Here is a 19,938-nt window from a genome sequence, read left to right as displayed (position 1 = left end):
TGTTTCCACGGTCCAGCTAGACATCCTACCCGGAATGGGCAGCCACGAACTTGACGTGCGATGGATGGGGACCATCGAAATAATTAACTCTATTTACTATATATATATATAACCATAGATGGCTCCCAAAACAAGGGCCTCAATAAAAACTTTGGACCCCTACTAGATAAAGTAACTTATATAAGTTCACTTTTATGCTACATAAATGCCATTCATTTAGGTTCATTTGAGTTGTAAAAGAGCCCTGGTTTTACTTGCTTCTCTTGTATATAAGGTATTTTGTGTTCGGTATTCTTTCTCACCCGTTTGATCTGGTTTAGATAGATAACCAACCAATTTCTTGTTATCCAGGCGTATTGGAACCGTAAATAATATATATTTTTTTGAAAAAATGGCTTTGAATTTTACTTTGTGTTGATCTCCAAAATAGTTGATTCGTCCCTAATTATATCATTAGTTTATATCGGTTATTATGATGTTATCAGTTGCTACCTTATTATTTTTATCTAATTGGAAAATTAGCTAAGTCATGCTTTTTTACTATACACGAAAGATTTTAAGAATTTTAGGGCACACATTTATGACATGATTTAGCGTTTTTTATGTACTCCCATTTTCAACTATTTTAATGAGTAAATTAACTTAAGCCTTTTTTTTAGATCTTTCTTTGGGTATATGCTTGTAGAATCTTTCTTTTTATAATTTCTATGAAACTATTTTTTTTCATAGTTTCTGAATCACTCACTCTATCCATATTGAAGTTGTTACAATATATCTATATTCTTTAAATCCAACTTGGTGATAAAACAAAAACATTATTTGTTCTATCATGTGTAAAAAAAATAAAGAATGACAACATGCTACTCAATTGAATCGATATCTTTCATATTCATATCTAGCATTGTTGCATATGAAAACACATGAAAGATACGATTCAATTAAGGTTTAAACCGTTTTAATTTCATTTGGACCGGATTTCCTTTCAAAAATTGTATTTCTATACAATTTTTCTTTCCTTTCTAAAACTTACAAAAATATGTTTTTGTCTTATGCTTTGTCTAGAAATAGAAAAACTATTACAAGTGTGTGAGAAAATGAAGAAAAAAAGCACACCTATGCTATAAATAAGCAGGAAAAACCCTCGTATGTTTCCTCAACAATATTCTCTCTCTCACACAATCCAACGAGGAAAATGGGTGTTCTGAAGGACGACGGCGTCGTTTACAAGCCTGTGGACCAACTTGAGATCTTGGACCTCATAGCAATGAGGTCTACCTTCATGCTGACGTCAAAGGTATCTTCATATACCACTCTAGCTACTTCATGTATTTATAAATTCATTTTATACGACTTTATTTCAAAACTTATATCATACATTGAGAATTGTGAAAACTGTGTAAAAATAATAAATATGTACATGACACTTCAGGTAAAATTAGAAAACAAATTTGTTTCTCTGTTCACAAATTTTTTTCCAAAATTTATCTCTCTTGAAATTTTTTTATGTATAGGAAAGCGCACGTATGCATATAGTGCATATATTTGCTGAGACAAAATGCTAGCGATACCTTTTTTTTTTCTTTTAAGTTAATCTGTAATATATTGGAGTATACATGCCTTTTAGTCAATTATACGATTAATACTACAAGGGCGCGTTCGTTTCACAAACTTTTTTTAAAGAATTTAGAATTGGAATGGGAATTGGAATTGAATGTTTGAGAATCCCTATCATGTGTTTGGTTGGTTAATATGTATTGGAATTGGAATCTTTTTCATTCTCGGGTTTTTTTTTAAGAACGAGGGCAAAGGCATTCCCGTGTCTAAATTAAAATTGTATACAATTATGGAGTTAAAATGTTGGTTCTCAACATATATAGCATTCCCGTGTCTAAATTAAAATTGTATATAACGAAGTTTGAAGTGAGGATAAATGTATACATGTAATTCTTTATATAGCTCCTCGGATGACTGGATGGTTTGCAAAGATGTTCATTTGGTTTTTGGAGATGACAATCATAGGTGACGTGTTGCTGTATTTTCTAAAGAAGAATAATCGAATTCAGAAGGTACCATTTTATTATTGTTGTTGTTGTTATTATTATTATTATTATTATTATTATAAAGGTGTTTTTCTTGGTAATACAGTTTTGTATCTACTTTTTAATTGTTATTTTTTGAATATTATATATTATGTTGAATATACTGCAAACAATATTTATAATAAAAACAATAAAGTAACAATATTACTTTCCATTCATTTTGTGAATTAAGTAATTTGATATTTAGTACCGCCTAGCGTAGTTATTGTTATTATTGATTCATATTAATTTCTTTCAAGATGATGGATGTGTTTTTCAAAGGGGATTGGCTTGTAAATGTTTCCAAAGGCTAGACTACCTTTACCTTTAATAAATGTTTGAAAAAAATAGTTAATAGTATTGTGTGGAAAATGAAAAATGACTTCATTTGTAAAGAAAAATGTAGAAGTTTGTGGACTGTATCCAAATTTATAAATCAGTTAGTGGGGATTGTTCACTAGCTGATTCGAATCAGGACAAGCTCGTTAACATAGCCAATTTGATTCTTTTATTTTAACAATTTGAAAAGTTAAACTTGAACTCGGCTACTAAAAAGCTCTAGCCAACTTATCCCTTGCTGAGCAAGCTTGATAATTTCTTTTATTTTCTACTACAAATATTGATACATAAAAGACAAAAAACAAAAAATAAATAACTCCGTTAACATAAACATAATCCGATATTATAAATAACAGACTTTAGAGCATTGCTTGTATTATTTTTGTTTTTGTTTTGTTTTTTAATCTTTTTAAAAATATCTTTTTCCATACACACAATCCAATAATTATAAGCAAGTGAGCAAGCGAGCCAGTTATCGAGCGAGCCAGAAGTCGAGCCAACCCTGGGCTTTGCTCTTTTACAAACCAAGTCGACTCAGCTTGTTATTTTATATTTTATTTTTATCAAAAATAAAAATTTTGATTTAAAATATTTTAGTTTACTAACTTTCTTCATTTTACTCTGGTAGATTAGCTTAAAATACATTGAATTATGATTTTTTAAGACAGATAGTTATTAAATTAGCTAGTATATTTTGTTTTATCTTTTCTAACAACAATTTCTCCTTAACGTACATTTCCTTTTCATATCAGAAAAACCAATGGCAACGGCATAAAGTTAATAAAACATAAATTTCTTCAACAACCTTAGTTACTATCATTATGCATTGCCATCATCGATTTTTAACAAGGAATGATTGATGTTTTTTGTTTTCTTTTGTTTTAGAACATAATTTTTTATAAGAGGTAATGTATTACCTTAATTGTGTGTAACGATTAGAAAACATATTTGTGAAAGTTATAAAAATATAGTTTGTCACCTTTTTAAATGGTTAATACTTCATGAATTGACGTTCTAATCATGAACATTTTTTTAATATTATTTCTTTAAAAAAAGTCAAAATTTATAAGATAAATATATTGTGTTCAAATCAACACAATAAGGTCAACCAAGAAGTTTCTACATCTATAATTATTGTGCTAGTAATTAGTAACAAGCGTTGGTTTCACCTCTAAATGTTATTACCTTAATATTCTTTCCTTTTTTTTTTACTAAATGTTACACTTCACGAAAATTTAATCCTTAAGACTTCCTATTCTATATCGAAGCCACCTTACTATCCCGCCAAAATAGGAATAGTCAATTTATTAAATTAACTAGGTTAGAACCTTTATGATACACGAGTGGTTAAAAGAATACATCAAAAAGAATGAATTTAATAATATTTTAATAGCATACCTTATGGATTTATATTATAATCACCAATTTAACGGATTATTTTACTTAAATCTGTTGGGATAAAAAAATTACAACTAATACAAACATTTTAATAACACAAATCATAAGATATAAACAAATTTATGTGAAATATATATGGAACCGATCAAATCGATAAGGTTGATTATTTTAATTCAATTTTGATTTATTATATTAAGGAGAAATGTAAGAAGTTGAATGCAATGTAATTTAAATTTGAATTATTTTATTAGTAAAAAAATTATAAGAATACATTTATTTGTAGAAAAAGGTATTGTTTTAATAGTATTGTAGATCATGTATTAGCCTCCTTACAATTGTTGAAAATACATAGTTGTGAAATTTATAAAAATATAGTTTATTACCTTTTTAAACAGTTGAGATTTGATGAAACTGATGTTCCAAATGATTTAAAGTATTGCCGTGAACAACTTTTATTATTATTATTATTATTATTATTATTATTATTATTATTATTATTATTATTATTATTATTATATTTAAAAAAGTGAAATTGATTAGATAGGTAGTGTTGAAATCAACATGTCACCCACAAAGCCTCTACATCTGTCAAGCGAGCCAACATATGGAAGTATTTTATATAAACATATAAAAAATTATAATGCAAAGTTGATGAAACTTAAATATTATGTGACCTGCCTCATACATTGTAGTTTCTGTGCAGCTTGTTTCATATGCAGTTTTAGAAGATTCACCTCTATATGTTCCTTTGCACCCTTATCAAGGTCACTAGTATTGTCTATAACATCAACTGTAAAAAACAATCACATTATAATTCCAAATATTATATTTCATATCTAGAATTAAGAAACACTTATGAATGCAGATGCTAAACAAGAATTTAAATGCTTGGACTCTGGTTTATCAGCTACACAACAAGTTCAAGAGGCCAAAGACTGTTTGGAAACAATACCTAAGCAGTTGACTTCAGATAACAGTTTTCGCAGATGGACGATAATGGATTGTTCAAGAGCATATGGCTCGGGAACGATAACACCTCACATGGTATTTTCACGTGTGAATTATAGGCATGACATGAAATTCATGGGTTTAAATTTAGCTAAACGTGCTGTGTTTGAGTTGACCTATTAAGTATAAACAATGCGTGAATCAGTAACAAACAAAAGTTCCCACTAAAATCCAAACAGTCCAAACAATTGTAACGTGCTGTGTTTGAGTTGACCCATTAAGTATAAACAATGTGTGAATCAGTAACAAACAAAAGTACCCACTAAAATCCAAACAAATGTATGTTTTTTTTAGATTCTTGTTTGTTTTTAGGTTGCACAACGGTTGATATCCGGGATCAAACAATCTTCCGGTCCAGGGGCGGGTATGTCATTCTTCATTAATTACGAATCTCATGATATTCTAAAGCAAGCAACTGAGTCAACTCTTCGGTATGAAAGAGGTAACTAACTAACTAATTGTCAACATTTCAAAATAACCAAAACATCATAGAGAACAAAAAAAAAATACCATGCATTCATGTTTACCGATGTTAATGTATCCGGCCAGGAGAACCGATTTCAGTTTTAGATGGAGTTCCAATTGCCATCAAGGATGAAATAGATTGCCTCCCATATCCAACCACCGGTAAGTAGAGGTGGCAATTTTGACCCAAATTAACTACAAACGGGATGGCCCAAAAAAAATTAAATAAAACAAAGAGTAAGTTATGCTTTTGGTCCCTGTGGTTTGGCTTGTTTAACCCTTACTGCCCAAAAAGGAATCTTTTGGTATATCATGCCCTGTGGTTTAAATTCTACAACCCTTTCAGTCCATATGTGTAAAATGACTGAATTGCCCTTCAATTTAACAGAAAAACGAATAAGGGGGACTGAAAGGATTATGAAACTTAAAGCTTAGGGCAGGATATGTCAAAAGATTCCCTTTTGGAACAAAGAGGTTAAACAAGCCAAACCACATAAACCGAAAGCGTAACTTACTCCAAAAAGAAATACTCATTTTTCCGCCTAGCTCTAGAGTCTCTCTAGTTACCACTTACATGATTATTACAGGAGGTACAAAGTGAGAGGTTGCAAAGAAGATGCTTGTTGTGTTAGGCGCCTACGGTCATGTGGTGCAATGCTTGTTGGGAAAACAAATATGATGCATGAGCTTGGTTCAGGCACTAGAGGGATAAACCCACATTATGGGTATACCACCTTTTCCTCGATTTCTCAAAAACACAAATCTTAAACTCACATAACTGTTTTGCTGTGATTATCATGTAGAACACCCTGGAATCCGTATGATCCCAAACGAATATGTGGTGGCTCGTCTAGTGGATCTGCTGCTGTCGTGTGTGCTGGGTTATGCCCGGTTGCCCTTGGTGTTGATGGGGGAGGTATATATACATTTACTAGTACCATTGCATTACTATAAAGAGTTCAAGATACGAGGTGTAAACAACCCAAGCCGCTTGTGAGCTACTCGAGATCAACTCAGTGAAAACTCGAGCAGAGCCAAGCTTAAAAATAAGCTTGTTTAATATACGGGCATGAGCTCGAGCTTCACTTATTGAACTCTAGCAGGCTTGCGAGCCTAAACGATGATTCCTATCTACATAGCTTTATTTAATACATTTAAAAAATATAAAATAATAACTATTATGATATCTAAAAATTAAGATAGAAATCACTAAATAAATATATATTATTTATAATAGAAGTTATCATTATAAATTTATATGAATAGTTATAAATACATATAAATGAGCCAATCCCGAGTTTAAGAAACCACTTACGAGCTTACCTCAAACTCGAGCTTAGACGAGCTCGGACTCTGCTCAGCTCAACTCGACTTGTTTACACTACACCCTGTCCCAACCGACTCATTTCACCACCTGTGAGATAATATGTTGAACCATCCTATAACACAGTTAAAGATTTGGTTTCCTTGTGTAGGATCGGTGAGAATGCCTGCTGCTCTTTGTGGTGTCATTGGTTTAAAGCCGTCCTTTGGTCGCATACCACACTCTGGGTCAGTACTATAATTTAAACAAACCTCCTATCATTAAAAGTAATTAATTATATGTTTAATCCTTTCTTTCCCAGGGTTATACCTCTGAACTGGACAGTTGGAATGGTCGGGATCCTATCCAGCACAGTTGAGGATTCACTAATCGTGTAAGTATTCTCTTTTCAGTTGTTTTCATTACTGCTATATAACAGTCATGATATATAGCAGTAATGGAAACAACTGTGTAAAATTCGGATGAGTCGATATGTACAAAAGTTATTGTTTTTCAGTCATATTTAACACACTATTTACAAATGGACACCGTTTTCAGTTATGCTGCAATGAGCGGAGAGGCTGAAACTTATCAACCTACTGTGGTAACTACACAAATTCTCTCTCAACCCCCTCTCCAGTGTTCGGATTCTGCAGCAGCCTAAATTTGGAGTGTTTTCTTTTTCTTATAATGAACAGCCTAAACTATACCTTCCCATGCTAAAGCCTTGTACTCAGATGTCTAATATCAGACTTGCTAAATCTAAAGAGGTTCTAACCAGCATACTCTTAACTGAACCCTGTTCTTTTTCCAAACATTAAACTAATAACCTTTTCGGCTTGTTAAACGGCAGTGGTTTAACGATTGCAACGATGACATCAGAACCTGCTGTTTAAGTGCTCTGGATAAGCTTAATAAATGCTACGGGTGGCAGGTACTTAAATCGGTTCATAGAAAACCATCATTCCACAATGTCCACCAAATGAGAATATTAAAAAATTTATTCTCTTCTTTATTTTCCTTCTCTTATAAGACTGTGGAAGTGACAATACCGGATATAGAGGCGATGCGTTTGGCACATTATGTAACAATAGGTTCAGAGTGTTCAACTTCCCTTGCTCATCATATGGAAAAGCAGTTAGTACCTTAAACACATCAACTATTTATAGATTCAAAATACTGAAAATAGGATAGATGCTTGTCACATCATAGAGGTCGTATGAGGTTATATGGTTGCAAACCGTATGCCTGTCACATTTGTAACATCGGCCGTGCTGTATAAAGTAAACTTTTGCAAATGGGCCATATGACTTCTAACACAACACATCACTGACAAATAAGTCAGTTTCAGTAAAGTTATACGAGCCTGTATAGACATCTCATAGAACATCTTATATGGCCTGTATGAACATTTTTGTCGTCATGTCATATGACCTGTATAGGAGGATCATACGGCCCGTATGATTTGGCGAAAAGTCATAAGGCTTGTATGACTTGTCAGTGGAGTGTGTATAGCTCTGCCTTCAAAAATAATCTCAGATACTTTGATCGGAAATTGAACAGTAACAAGTCAGAATCGGGCTCAGATGTAAGAGTGGCATTTTCTGTATATGGAGCTTTCAATAGTACGGATTACTTGAATGCACAACGAATAAGGTATGTTGTTTTTGCCAAACAACCCTTTTATGTTCGCTTAAATAGTTTATAAATAACAGAGGTGCTAACTAAGATTACAAAAACATTATTAGTACAATAATAACATAAATATATGAGTAAAATGATTTAAGGCGTTGTATGCATTAATGTACTGATTTGGCCTACTTACCAGTCTCCTGTATGTAATTGATTTGACCACTTTGAGATGAAACACAACTCAAACTCTCAAATGACCATTCAGAAATAAACAGGACGAATAAAAAGATTCCCCGACACGTTTTTTGCAGGAACCGCCAAATGAAGATTCATGAAAAGATATTCACTATGGCTGATGTCATCGTTACACCTACAGTCGGGTATTATCTTTTAATCCTGAACTCATTTATCTAGGGGCACATTCATTTCAGAACTAATAATATGTTAAGAACTGTCATAACCCTATAACGCACTTGAACATAAAAATGATTTGTTTCTTGTTTTTAATAGTGTAACAGCATATGAAATAAAGAATGATGTACATGAGACCGGAGAATTGGACTACATTAATGGAGGTATAAATGCATATTTCTATTATACAGCCGTGCTTAGTTTCTTACTTCAACCACTCGTTTCTCTCAGCTGGGCTCATTCGATATTCTATAGCTGGAAACTTTCTGGGATTGCCAGCTGTCACTGTTCCGGTACACTGTTACAACTAGATACTTATTCTTATCATTGGAAAAAGAAAATTAGAAGGTCGGGCAACAGGCCAAAAACAGATACTTTCTGTGCAAATCGAAGCACATTTTTGTCAAAAGAATTCATTTATTTAATGTAGTTTGTCGAATACGAATACCAAGAGTATAGTATTTCACTAACAATATCTAATGAATAAAATGATTCAAAAGGTTTTTTGTTTGGAAAAGAAATTTTGTGACCTTTGACTCGTCTCCTCCTTATTTTCAGTTTTACCAGTTAAACATAACCTGAATTGAGCATGTATATTATAAATGTTGTCGATAGGTCGGGTATGACAAACTTGGACTACCCATTGGCATTCAATTTATAGGGAAGCCTTGGTCCGAAGCTATGTTAATCCAAATCGCTTATGCAATGGAGGTAAGCCTCGCTTATGTGGATATTATGCTTCTGTATTCAAACTTAGCGTGTACTTGACCTGTCTTTGTAGGCATTGTGCAAGGCAGAGTACCGGAAGCCACAAGTTTATTATGATCTTCTAACTAGTAACTAAGTGCATATGCATTATTCATCTCCTGGTTATGTATTTTCTGTAAAGAACTGAAGAATACTACTTTTTCATTCACAGACAATAATGTAAAGGATAAAATGCACTTTTTCCTGCACGAATTATTCAAGCACAAATTTAGAATACATATATGGAGTAATTCTTTCGACATCCCACGGGCATTCAGTGTATATAATCTTGGCTATCTCAGGGTCACTAGTTTCACAACACACCCCAAAACTTATATTGATTGAATACATCCCTTTTGCTGGTAGTTTAGGCATAACAACACCAACCGCTTTGCAAATCGAAACATTCCGAATAATGGGCATTCCTGTTTGGCACTCTCGACGTACACCGTACAAACAAAACAGGCCGTGTGAGCTGCCTATTATTCTAGAACTTTTAAGCGTGTCAACCAACAATGGAATAGTCAATGGAACTTTGTGTTCGGGGAAATTATAATCGTCGAAAACTGAAACATAATTATTCATGATAGCAGCCGAATAACCACATCCAACAACTAGACGTTGCATGTCTGCGTGATGGACGCCATAACGAGTAATGAAATCTGAGCTATCGATAAGAGACTTCATGTTTTGGAGACTGATCGGAATTGAATCAAGGACTTGACAGGAAGCCTTTTCATGATTTCAACTTGCATTTCGAATGGTATGTTGTCTGACATTTTGATCTTGCATAGAATTTCACAACTGTTTTTTTGTTTGTCAGATGAATGAATAGTCTAATTACTTTATTATCGGATCTTTAACTAATAACAATAGCATCATTTTTTCTCTCTTTAAAGCATATATCTTTATAGTAAATGTTACAAACTCTCAAACTTCTAAGTTCATAAATCCAGTATATATCTTTTCTTTATTGTCTGATAAATATTTTGAGAAATTGCTAATGTGAGAATATCTTTTACTTGTCCTTAATTACATTTTATTAATATTAATTTTATCAAGTTTTCTACCCTAATCACAAATGTAAATTTGTATCTTTTTTATAACTATCGCTGATATGATTTTATGCATCAAATTCTAACGCTAATTACAACTAGATAGTCGGCATCACTCAATCCGGGAATATGTAATCAAGTTGATAGATATTCAAACACTATATTTATTTGCCAAAAGGCCCTCATGTGCATGGCACATGAAAAGACTTAACAGAAAAAATGGATGAACGTTAGTGTAAATGATAAAAATCGAGCGAAACATGCAAATAAATGATAAAGAGTGAAAATCATTTTCGAAAATGACCAATTTCCAGTTATATCAACACACGGTGTCTTCAGTTTGTATTCTTGATTGGGCGGGGTAAATAATTATCTATATTATTTTATAACATTTATCTACTATATCAAACGAATTACAAAATATAAACAAGAAAACAATCGAATTAAAATAATATAATGCAAAAATAACACCATAAAACTACCATACATGCATCCCAATTATCTTATAACTTCAGCCTAAACTTGCAACTGGTTGCCTTGATGCTAACTTTGTTATTTGTAGATAGACTATCAACTATCAACATGCAATGCCCCAATATCCTTACTTTCTTCAACTTCAATGTTCCAAGTTCAATCTTCACCGGAACATCCACTTTTAAGTCCAACGGAATTCGTCCCGTTTGTTGTTGTTCTTGTAGCGCGGCCAGTAACGTCCGACCATATTGATTTTGCCCCGCTAAAGCGACATTTAGCACGGTTTTGTTTTGATGGCCTTGGTAGAAGATAGGGAGTGAGCCTTGGCATAGGTTTGTTTTTTTGTACCATACACTTAAATGACTTCCTTTTTGGTAATGAATGCCGATTTTCTTGTTTGGGTTGATGGCGGTTATTTGGACGTTAAATCTTGCGTAGAGCGATAAATCAATATTGAGAGATAGTTGTGTTATCGTTAGGCGATCAACCGAGTAATGAGGTATTTTTGGTTTGAATATAAGGTATAGTATGCCAATGACGGCTCCAAGGATGATGATCAATGTGATGAGGGTACATAGTGACCAACATAAGCATTTGCACCATGAGAAACCTCTCTTGGTTTTCGTTTGTGGTGGCGGTAGTGGTAGTGATGGCGGTCTTAAGTGGTGGCGGAGAGTACTTGATGATGCACGAGGTGGTGGTGTGACGGTACTCTTGATGTTCCCGTCGGCGGCGACAGGGTGAATTTTGTTCATTGTGTGGTCTCCCATTGGTTGTGTACAAGTGAGAATATGTGAAAGAATGGTTGGGTGAGAAATCCCTATGGTTTGACAACTAGAAATATGTATTTTTAATGGAGTATGAGTGTTAGTGTTAGGTCAGCTAGAACTACAACAACTTATACAACATTGACCTAGGCTTTGTTGTTGTGCATTGAATATATGTTTTGTTCCATCTGTCTATAACTCATCAAGAAAAATTAAATTATCAAGAGAATGGGAAAAACAAATCAAGATCAAAATATTTACTTGCATATTTCATTTGCAAATAATTTTTTAAAGAACTCAAAATAAGACAAAAAAAATACCTGCCAAATCAAAACAAAGGATAAATAATTGCCAAGTGAAATTATATATTTTTTTTACGGTCAACAAACAAGATTGTTTAAGTACTCCGTACGGAATGACCCAAGTAAAGTTATAGATCAACATCTAACATGGATAATAACAATTACAAAAAATATATATAAAATAAAATAACCCGAAGAAATTACCCCACAACTACCAAATCAACTTTATGCAATTACAATTGTTTAATTCATACACTTGTTTTTAGTATCTATATATGTTTACATAACATTTATATTTATATAATAACATTATAAGAGTCTTACTAAAACTCTCTCTCTCCCAACAACCTTTCCTACCTCTCTACTGTTGCCAATTATTGTTATTATTATTATTACTATATTGTTGGCCACGATTTCCTCCCATCGCATTGCCACGTCCACCACCGGCCCCGCCATATGAACCGCCACCCGCCGCCCCCCTTGAGAATAATTCTGTGGGCCACCCACATAACCACTGTTACCGCCACTGCCCCGACCATAAGCTTGTGGAGGAGGCCGATTAGAGTGGTGACTGTACCCGCCAGACGGCTGGGGGTATCTGCTTGACCCTGCTGGAGGCCCACGAGACTTCCCATAGTGGTGGCTAGGGCCACCGCCTGCAGCCAGCTGCATTGGTGGTCCTGGCCTCATTTGACCATGAGTTTGACCCGACTGTTGCATTGGTGGTGGGATTCGCGAATGCTGTTGTTGGTGTTGTATTTTCTGACGCTTTGCGGCTTCATCGTGTTGTCGTTGTTGCTGTCGCTTTTTCTTTGTTTGGAATTCATGTGACGCCTCGTATTTAGGTAAACTAGAAAGAAGAAGATATAAAGAAAGTCAAATGTAAAAAATAGAACGTTTCTTAATATGAAAATGCATGTTTATCTTAACTACAGAGTACAGATGGTAGGTGCGGCCCGCATACAAACAGGTCTATTCAGGATTTCAGGCTATATTTGTCTCTAACGGGTCCAATGACAAAAATTCAACTACTTGTATTTTCAATGCACAAGCCTCCTAAAATATATTATTATTCATTAAATTAGATTAATATTGAAACTATACTAAAATTTTTACTGTATTCTACAAGCTGGTTACTGACAAGGGCTGTTCAAAACGTTCACATCTTGCTTAAAATCGGCTCGTTTATAAACGAGTAGAGCCGAGTCAAGCCCAGGCCAGGCTCGGCTCATGGCTGGCTCTTAGCTGGTCCATTGGCACATTTAAATTGAATCCTAAATTTACACACGCACACATATATATGTATATATTACAAGTTGTTAATTCTTCAGTTAATAAGTTCTGAATTATGTGTATGTTACAAATATTGTTAAAAGTTTAAAAAATAATCACCGGCTCGACCAGCCATAGGTTGGCTTGAGCCCAACATTTCAGCTCGCTAGATAAACAAATCAAGCCGACTCAGCTCGGTTTTCCAAGCCCAAGCCCAAGCCCAAGCCCACCATGGCTCGGCTCGCTTTCAGCCCTAGTTTTGACCCATTAAGAAGCCACCCATTTTGCCATCGACAGTATAAACAAGATCAGTCCTACCTCTTTGGATTACAAGGTAACGGGTCAATCCAGAAATATTCCGCATCAAGTGCATCCTTCGCTGATATTCTCTTCATAGCAAACAAGCCAGAAGAAACGCATCAGTCAACATAATATTTTTAGGCACATAATTCACTAAATGTATTAGTGTGTTTAATTTATTGCCCTTGAGTTAGTTACATTTTCTGTTTTCCTAACTAACACACTTTCTGTTTCCTATATATAATGTTGATCATGTATGCGGCAACTGACCTTGATCAACTTTAAAATGTGTATGTAGGAAAATTTTCATGTTCTACAAGCGTTGATTTTTTTAAATCTGATTATGCAATCTCACATAATCACTTTTAAAACACACATCAACCACCCCCCCCCCCCCCCTGGTTTGATATCTAACTCAACACAACGATAGAACCTAACAAAACCGTAAAATTACCTGAGAAGGATCAAGAGTGAGCATTTTCTCAAGTAACTCCAAAGCATGGCGATCAAAGCTACAATACATTCATTATATTCAGAGAAAGTTTCACAAATGGTCCCTGTGGTTTGACCATATTGCAAGTTTGGCCCCCAAATTTTATAAATTGCAACCTTAGTCTAAACATTTGTGAGAGGGTTGCACGTTCAGTCCCTACTGTTGATCCCAGTTAGTTTTTAAAGAAAAAATGATGTCATGTGTCATTCATTTAAGGGTAATTGTGCCTTTTCCAGTTTAGAACCCTAATAAAAAATACTCCTTCAAACTCCAGAACTCGTAGCATCGACTTCATTACCTCCAATCAGTGCAAAATCGAAGGTTCAGTTCAAACCGAAGGCGATTAAACCGACGTTTGTAGTTTTGGAGTTTGAAGAAGTATTTATTAAGATTCCAAATTTGAAAAGACACAATTACCCTCAAATGAAACATGACATCACTTTTCCGTTAATAACTAACTGGGGACTAACGGTGGAGACTAAACATGCAACCCTCTCACAAATGTTTGGAAATCTAAGGACCAAACTTGCAATATGGTCAAACCACGCAGACCATTTGTGCAATTTTCTTCTATATTCATATAGAGAAAATTTCAAAAATATTCAGGAAATACAAAGATTGTTTTACATACTGTCTGAAGGCTTCTCTAAGACGCCTCTTTAAAGGTCTTGTGGGCTTGAAGGTGTTGTACCAAGGAATCTTAGTAACACCAGGCCAGTTATTCTCATCAGGAGCTCCACAAAGTTCAAAGATTTTATTTATCTGCTCCAGCTATGAAACATCAAATAAAAGCTTCATTAATTTACATTTGTTATGTCCATCAACTGCAGCTATTGTTTTTATATGTGTAACCAGCATATATCCATGATAATCTTTTTGGTTATTCCTCTACAAACACACACACATATAGGCATATAGCGGCGCGTTAATTGAAGAACCAATTATCATGTGGAGAACTACAAGAACCGTATAAGAAAAAGCACATTATGCTTCAACAAAAATGCTAATACTGAAAAACTGGTTTTTCTCTTCTTCCTCGCTCTTTATTTGATTTTATCTCCTCTCTCTTTAATTTTATTTTGAAGTATAACATAGTGCAATGTGCATATCGCGTATGAGCCTATATGCCTTTAAACAAAATGCTACCTGTACTGTGTTTTTTATAAACAAATATTAAGCATACTGAAATTCTTATGCATTTTAGTCAATTAATATAATAAATAGTATAGGGGTTTAACAGGTTTTCGCAGTTCTAATATATTATCGGTTCCATATCGTCGTTTCGATACAAAACCAACTTTTGAGATAAGAACTGCGAGTAGGGGTGTAAACAAGTTGAGCCAAGCCAAACCCAAGCTCATTTAGGCTTGAGTTCGGCTCATTTAAATTACGGGCGCTCAAGCTTAGCTCGTTTTGAGATCTATTGGTAAATCTCGAGAGCTCAGCTCGTGGGTAGTTTTTCAAGCTAGAGCTCTGTTCGTTTATTATTTATCAAGTCATTTATATATATTTAGAATTATTTTTTAATATATATTGTAATTATTGTTTTCATATATAACATATCATATATATTAGTTAGTTATTTTAATATTAATTTTCTATATGATAAGTATTATTATAAAAACATATTTACCATACTAAATAAACGTTACATAAATAATATGCTCGCTTAGGCTCACCAGCCAGCTCAAGCTCTATAAATGAAGCTCGAGCTAGGAAAACAAACTTATTTTTAGACAGAGGCTCGTTTAAGCTCGGTTTGAATCGAGCGGATCACAAGCAACTCACTACCCATTAAGCATTACTATTAGCTAATTAGGTATTAACCGCAACGATAATATCACTTGCCTCGTCTTTGCCAGGAAAAATAGGTTTCCCATGGAGCAGCTCAGCAAAAATACACCCAACCGACCACATATCCACTGCGGGCCCATATTTTGTGCTCCCTAGCAGCAACTCCGGTGGTCTATTAAGATCATAGTGTATCAAGAATTAAAAAAATATCATATTAATCTTTCTTCAGCAACATGGCTAGATTTAAATCATACGGGTTTGTAGATACCTGTACCATAAAGTGATCACACGGTTTGTAAGATTCCCGTTGTGATCGTTTGAAAACGAACGTGCAAGCCCAAAATCTGCTAGCTTCAAGTTTCCTTCATTGTCTATTAGAAGATTGGAACCTGCAACCACAATTAAGCAAGAATATTGGAAAATTATTTTATTCTTTTTGAGATAAAGAAGTGAGAATTTCATATATAACCCCTTACAACCATGTGAAATATGATATATACCCTTAAAACTTATTAAAATGTCATAGTTACCCATTTCACTAAAAAAATTCAAAATATTACCTGTTCTTGTTTTTCTATAAAAGTTTTCATATACACAATAGGTAAATATAAACTGACTAGTTTTAAATGAAATGGGTAATATCATAGTTTGAACAATAGGCAAATATAAATTTAATAAATAGTTAAAGATGAGTGATAATGAAACTTTAGAGTTTTAGAAAAACAAGAGTAAAATAGTCATTTTTTCTATTGTTTTAATGAAATGAGTAATATGACATTCGATTAGTTTGTAAGGGCATATAAGAAGTTCTCTAAGTTTGAGTTGGATATATATATGATATTTCATAAGTTTGTAAGGGTATATAGGAAATTCTCCCTAAGAAAAATACTAATGACCAAAGTGATCAAGAATCATTCAGTACACTCCCAAATGAACTGCTGAAGTGTTCACAGCACATAACTAAAACAAAAAACTAAACAAAAAATCAAGGGCATTGTACCAAGAATTAAACTCAAAAGTAGAAAACATAACAAAAATGTAAGTCAATATTAAAAAAAACAGGAATAATTGTATGGATGTGCATGGGTCGCTTTTGGACTCAAACCGAATCAAAACCAAGGTTTCGACCTTTTGGTTTCAAAAACATTCGTTTTATAAACAAAACCAAACCATCAATTATTAGTTTCGATCTGTTATTTCGGTTCAGTTTTGTCGGTTTTTCCGGTCGCGGTTCGGATTTGGAACAAAGCATAACTGAACCATAACTTTTGGTTTAAAAATAAAAACAAAACCGAACTGATGGTCATTAGTTTGGGTCGGTTATTGCGGTTCAGTATTCTCGTTTTTTCGGTTTCGGTTATGATAATTGACCTGTAAGTTAAAGAACTTGCTATGACAATACCTTTAATATCGCGATGAAGTACTTGATTTACATGACAGTAATGAAGCCCGGTCAAAAGCTGCCTCATATAACACTTGAAAAACAGGACCATGTGAGTACCATTGTATTCAAATATAATAAGCACCAATTTAATAATTAATTATTGATCATTGGTACCTTAATTTGTGGAACCGAAAACCTCATCCCAGGCCGATCAGCAAGCCCCGTTAGGTCATGGTCCATGTACTCAAAAACCATATAAATTCCCCCCTTATATTTGTTCCCGTCTGAATAAAATAATTAAAAAAATCAATCCTTGAAACGGACTTGAGAACTAAATAAGTGTATATAAGGGCCTGCAAATAAACAGAATGAACACAAAAAGAAGACTGTACATGTTCGTTCATTTTACGTGAACCGAGCATGAACAAGTAATCAAACAGATTTTTTTTTCATGTTCGTTCGTTAAGAAAATGAACATGTTCCTGGTCGTTCATGTTCGTTCGATAAAGATCTAAACAGACAGTTCACGAACGTAAGCGAGCACAAATAAACATAAATAAAAATATCAACACACACATAATATTTATATATTTAAAATTTTCTATTAATATTTAAACGAATATAAACGAGCGTACATAAACAAAAGGGCATAAAAGAAAGAACATAAAAGAACATTCACGAACGAAACATGTGCTCATATTCATTTGTCTTAAATGAACAAAAATTTGTTCATGTTCGTTCGTTTATTAGATAAACGAACATAACTGAACTTCCCGCGAACAGTGAAACTGAACGTTCGGCTTGTTTACAAGCCTATGGCCTACCAAGTATTATTAAAAGCACTTACCTGGCCTCCCTTGCTCGTCTTTCTCGGGGCCTTGAGAAGTAACAATCTCTTTAAGCTTTATTACATTCTCGTGATGCAGCTTCTTTAAAATTTTGATCTCGCGTATGGCGGTTATGGGGAACTGTATGTGTAAAGTGGATTTAATTATTAATACCCCATTTTTCTTAGCAAAAGATGTGTGGAGGAATATTATTGTGTAAGTGTGTTACCCCCTCTCTCTCGTTGTCCATCCGTATCTTCTTCAAAGCAACAATTTCCCCTGTTCGGATTTCCCTAGCCATGTACACTTGACTGCAACCAACAAAAAATGTAGGTTCAAATAAAAGAAACTAATAAATTAGACAATCAGTTATTCTATTTTCTTTTTTCTTAATCCTTAACAAAGCCTTCTGATTGCATGTTTTAAGTTGACCTATTAGCCGGAACCACCACAATAAAAAATTATATTGAGTAAACATATTTGGGTACATCTTTCTGAAACAAATTATTCAACCCGAACCAAATTGAACCCTTTCTAAGACGGGCCATCTTGACCCGAACTCATTTTGCTAATAATCTTTTCGACCCAAATAAAACATAAAACTCATTTTGGTTGAAGCCCATTTTGACCCGACCTTCCGAGTTTGCCAGGCTTAATTTGCACCCAATGTCAGGGAAGACAAATAGCTTATTCTCCTCTTAATTTACCGAAACAAAAAAAAATCAGAAGATCATGTCGTTATGTGTATGTATGGTGATTCGAGGTACCACGGATGATAAAATAACACCTCATTATGAAAAGTCATTTGTTCGTCTCCTCCATATTCTAACTTTATGCCCAAACCTAATAAAACCGAAACTACTCTACAATACGTTTAAATTGAAGATTATTAACAAAACACAAGGAAGGCATAACAAGATGTAGATTAATAAAATTGAAGATGATAAATAGCAATTGATCATAATGTCAGTCAATTTAATAGGGTTATAGCTGCTAGGTTGAAAGAGTAGTAAAAAACTGAATTAATATAATGTGAAAGAATGAAATAACCCGTAAGTTCCTTCACCAATCTGCTCCAATTTCTCGAAGCAGTCAACGCTTCGGGAACCCCAGGTTGGGGATTCGGTGGTGTTCAGCTGTCCCGGTGCCGCTATTGCCATCGCTACTCCGCCCACCAAATCAAATACAGTAATATTATTAGGGTTTCTTCAGTAAACAAGTCTTGACGGCAAAGGTTGGTTGGTTGGTTGGTTGGTTGGTGAAGATCTTTCTTTCTTTCTTTCTTTGCCGACCAACTAAAGGAACCGAAAGCCCAAATTCTAGAGTTAATTGTTTGATTGGTCCATCTAAATATAACTTAATTAATTACAAATTTGATCTTAATACTCATTGCTAAGATGGTTTAGGGGCATGAATTTTGTAATTGTGGGGTTCTTAAAAGTTAATGTCGTTTAAGTTTTCAGTTAAGTCCTTGTAAAATGACCAAACTACCCTCAATGATAATAATAACAATATCCATTTGGATTATCTGAAATTTCGGATGCAAATTCGAATATTGAAATCCACCATCGAAATTTTTCTGATATTCAAATTGTGGATATCCGATTTTGAGCACCCATAGTATTTATATATGAGGATTGATTTCAAATGTTTACGATGGAAATGGACGTACATGGATGCTCTTTTTATAACCTAACATGGTTGGATAAGCGTTAATAAGCAAATGACACATTATGGCGTTGTGTGTCAATTTTGCTTGCTCACTCGGCAGGTTAGACGGACCGTCTAAAAGTTGTAGGCAGACGTCTAATCCAATCTATACGACTAGGCTAGCTATTATACAGGTTGTCTCAAAAAATAGGCAGATGAGATAGTTTGTTAAATCCAGC

At 34.0% G+C, this 19,938-nt stretch overlaps 3 pseudogenes across 2 annotated transcripts; 1 reads left to right on the top strand and 2 right to left on the bottom strand.

The window, feature by feature from the left end:
- Positions 1-1,192: 1,192 nt before the first annotated feature.
- On the top strand, positions 1,193-9,504 carry LOC143602430 (fatty acid amide hydrolase-like; annotated as a pseudogene). Its single transcript, XR_013147839.1, has 20 exons — positions 1,193-1,294; positions 1,957-2,066; positions 4,519-4,579; positions 4,681-4,859; positions 5,136-5,265; positions 5,373-5,463; positions 5,876-6,013; positions 6,092-6,204; positions 6,764-6,839; positions 6,914-6,985; positions 7,150-7,195; positions 7,290-7,361; positions 7,445-7,525; positions 7,625-7,728; positions 8,155-8,247; positions 8,535-8,603; positions 8,734-8,798; positions 8,866-8,927; positions 9,250-9,345; positions 9,416-9,504. The product of XR_013147839.1 is annotated as a fatty acid amide hydrolase-like (transcript).
- A 1,431-nt stretch (positions 9,505-10,935) lies between these two features.
- LOC143602429 (NDR1/HIN1-like protein 6 pseudogene) lies at positions 10,936-11,694 on the bottom strand (annotated as a pseudogene).
- Positions 11,695-12,307: 613 nt separating this feature from the next.
- LOC143602425 (cyclin-dependent kinase C-2-like) lies at positions 12,308-19,223 on the bottom strand (annotated as a pseudogene). Its single transcript, XR_013147838.1, has 11 exons — positions 19,100-19,223; positions 18,279-18,360; positions 18,070-18,190; positions 17,397-17,506; positions 17,241-17,313; positions 16,107-16,227; positions 15,893-16,010; positions 14,676-14,815; positions 14,006-14,063; positions 13,570-13,640; positions 12,308-12,829 (listed from the first exon to the last, which is right to left on the bottom strand). The product of XR_013147838.1 is annotated as a cyclin-dependent kinase C-2-like (transcript).
- Positions 19,224-19,938: the final 715 nt, after the last annotated feature.

This window comes from Bidens hawaiensis, unplaced genomic scaffold (assembly GCF_021521415.1).
Source record: "Bidens hawaiensis isolate Kalapana, Puna unplaced genomic scaffold, B.hawaiensis_p1.1 tig00058906_1, whole genome shotgun sequence".
Taxonomy (NCBI): Eukaryota; Viridiplantae; Streptophyta; class Magnoliopsida; order Asterales; family Asteraceae; genus Bidens; species Bidens hawaiensis.
The sequence above is the reverse complement of the archived record's forward strand: the minus strand, read 5'-3'. Positions and strand labels throughout refer to the sequence as shown.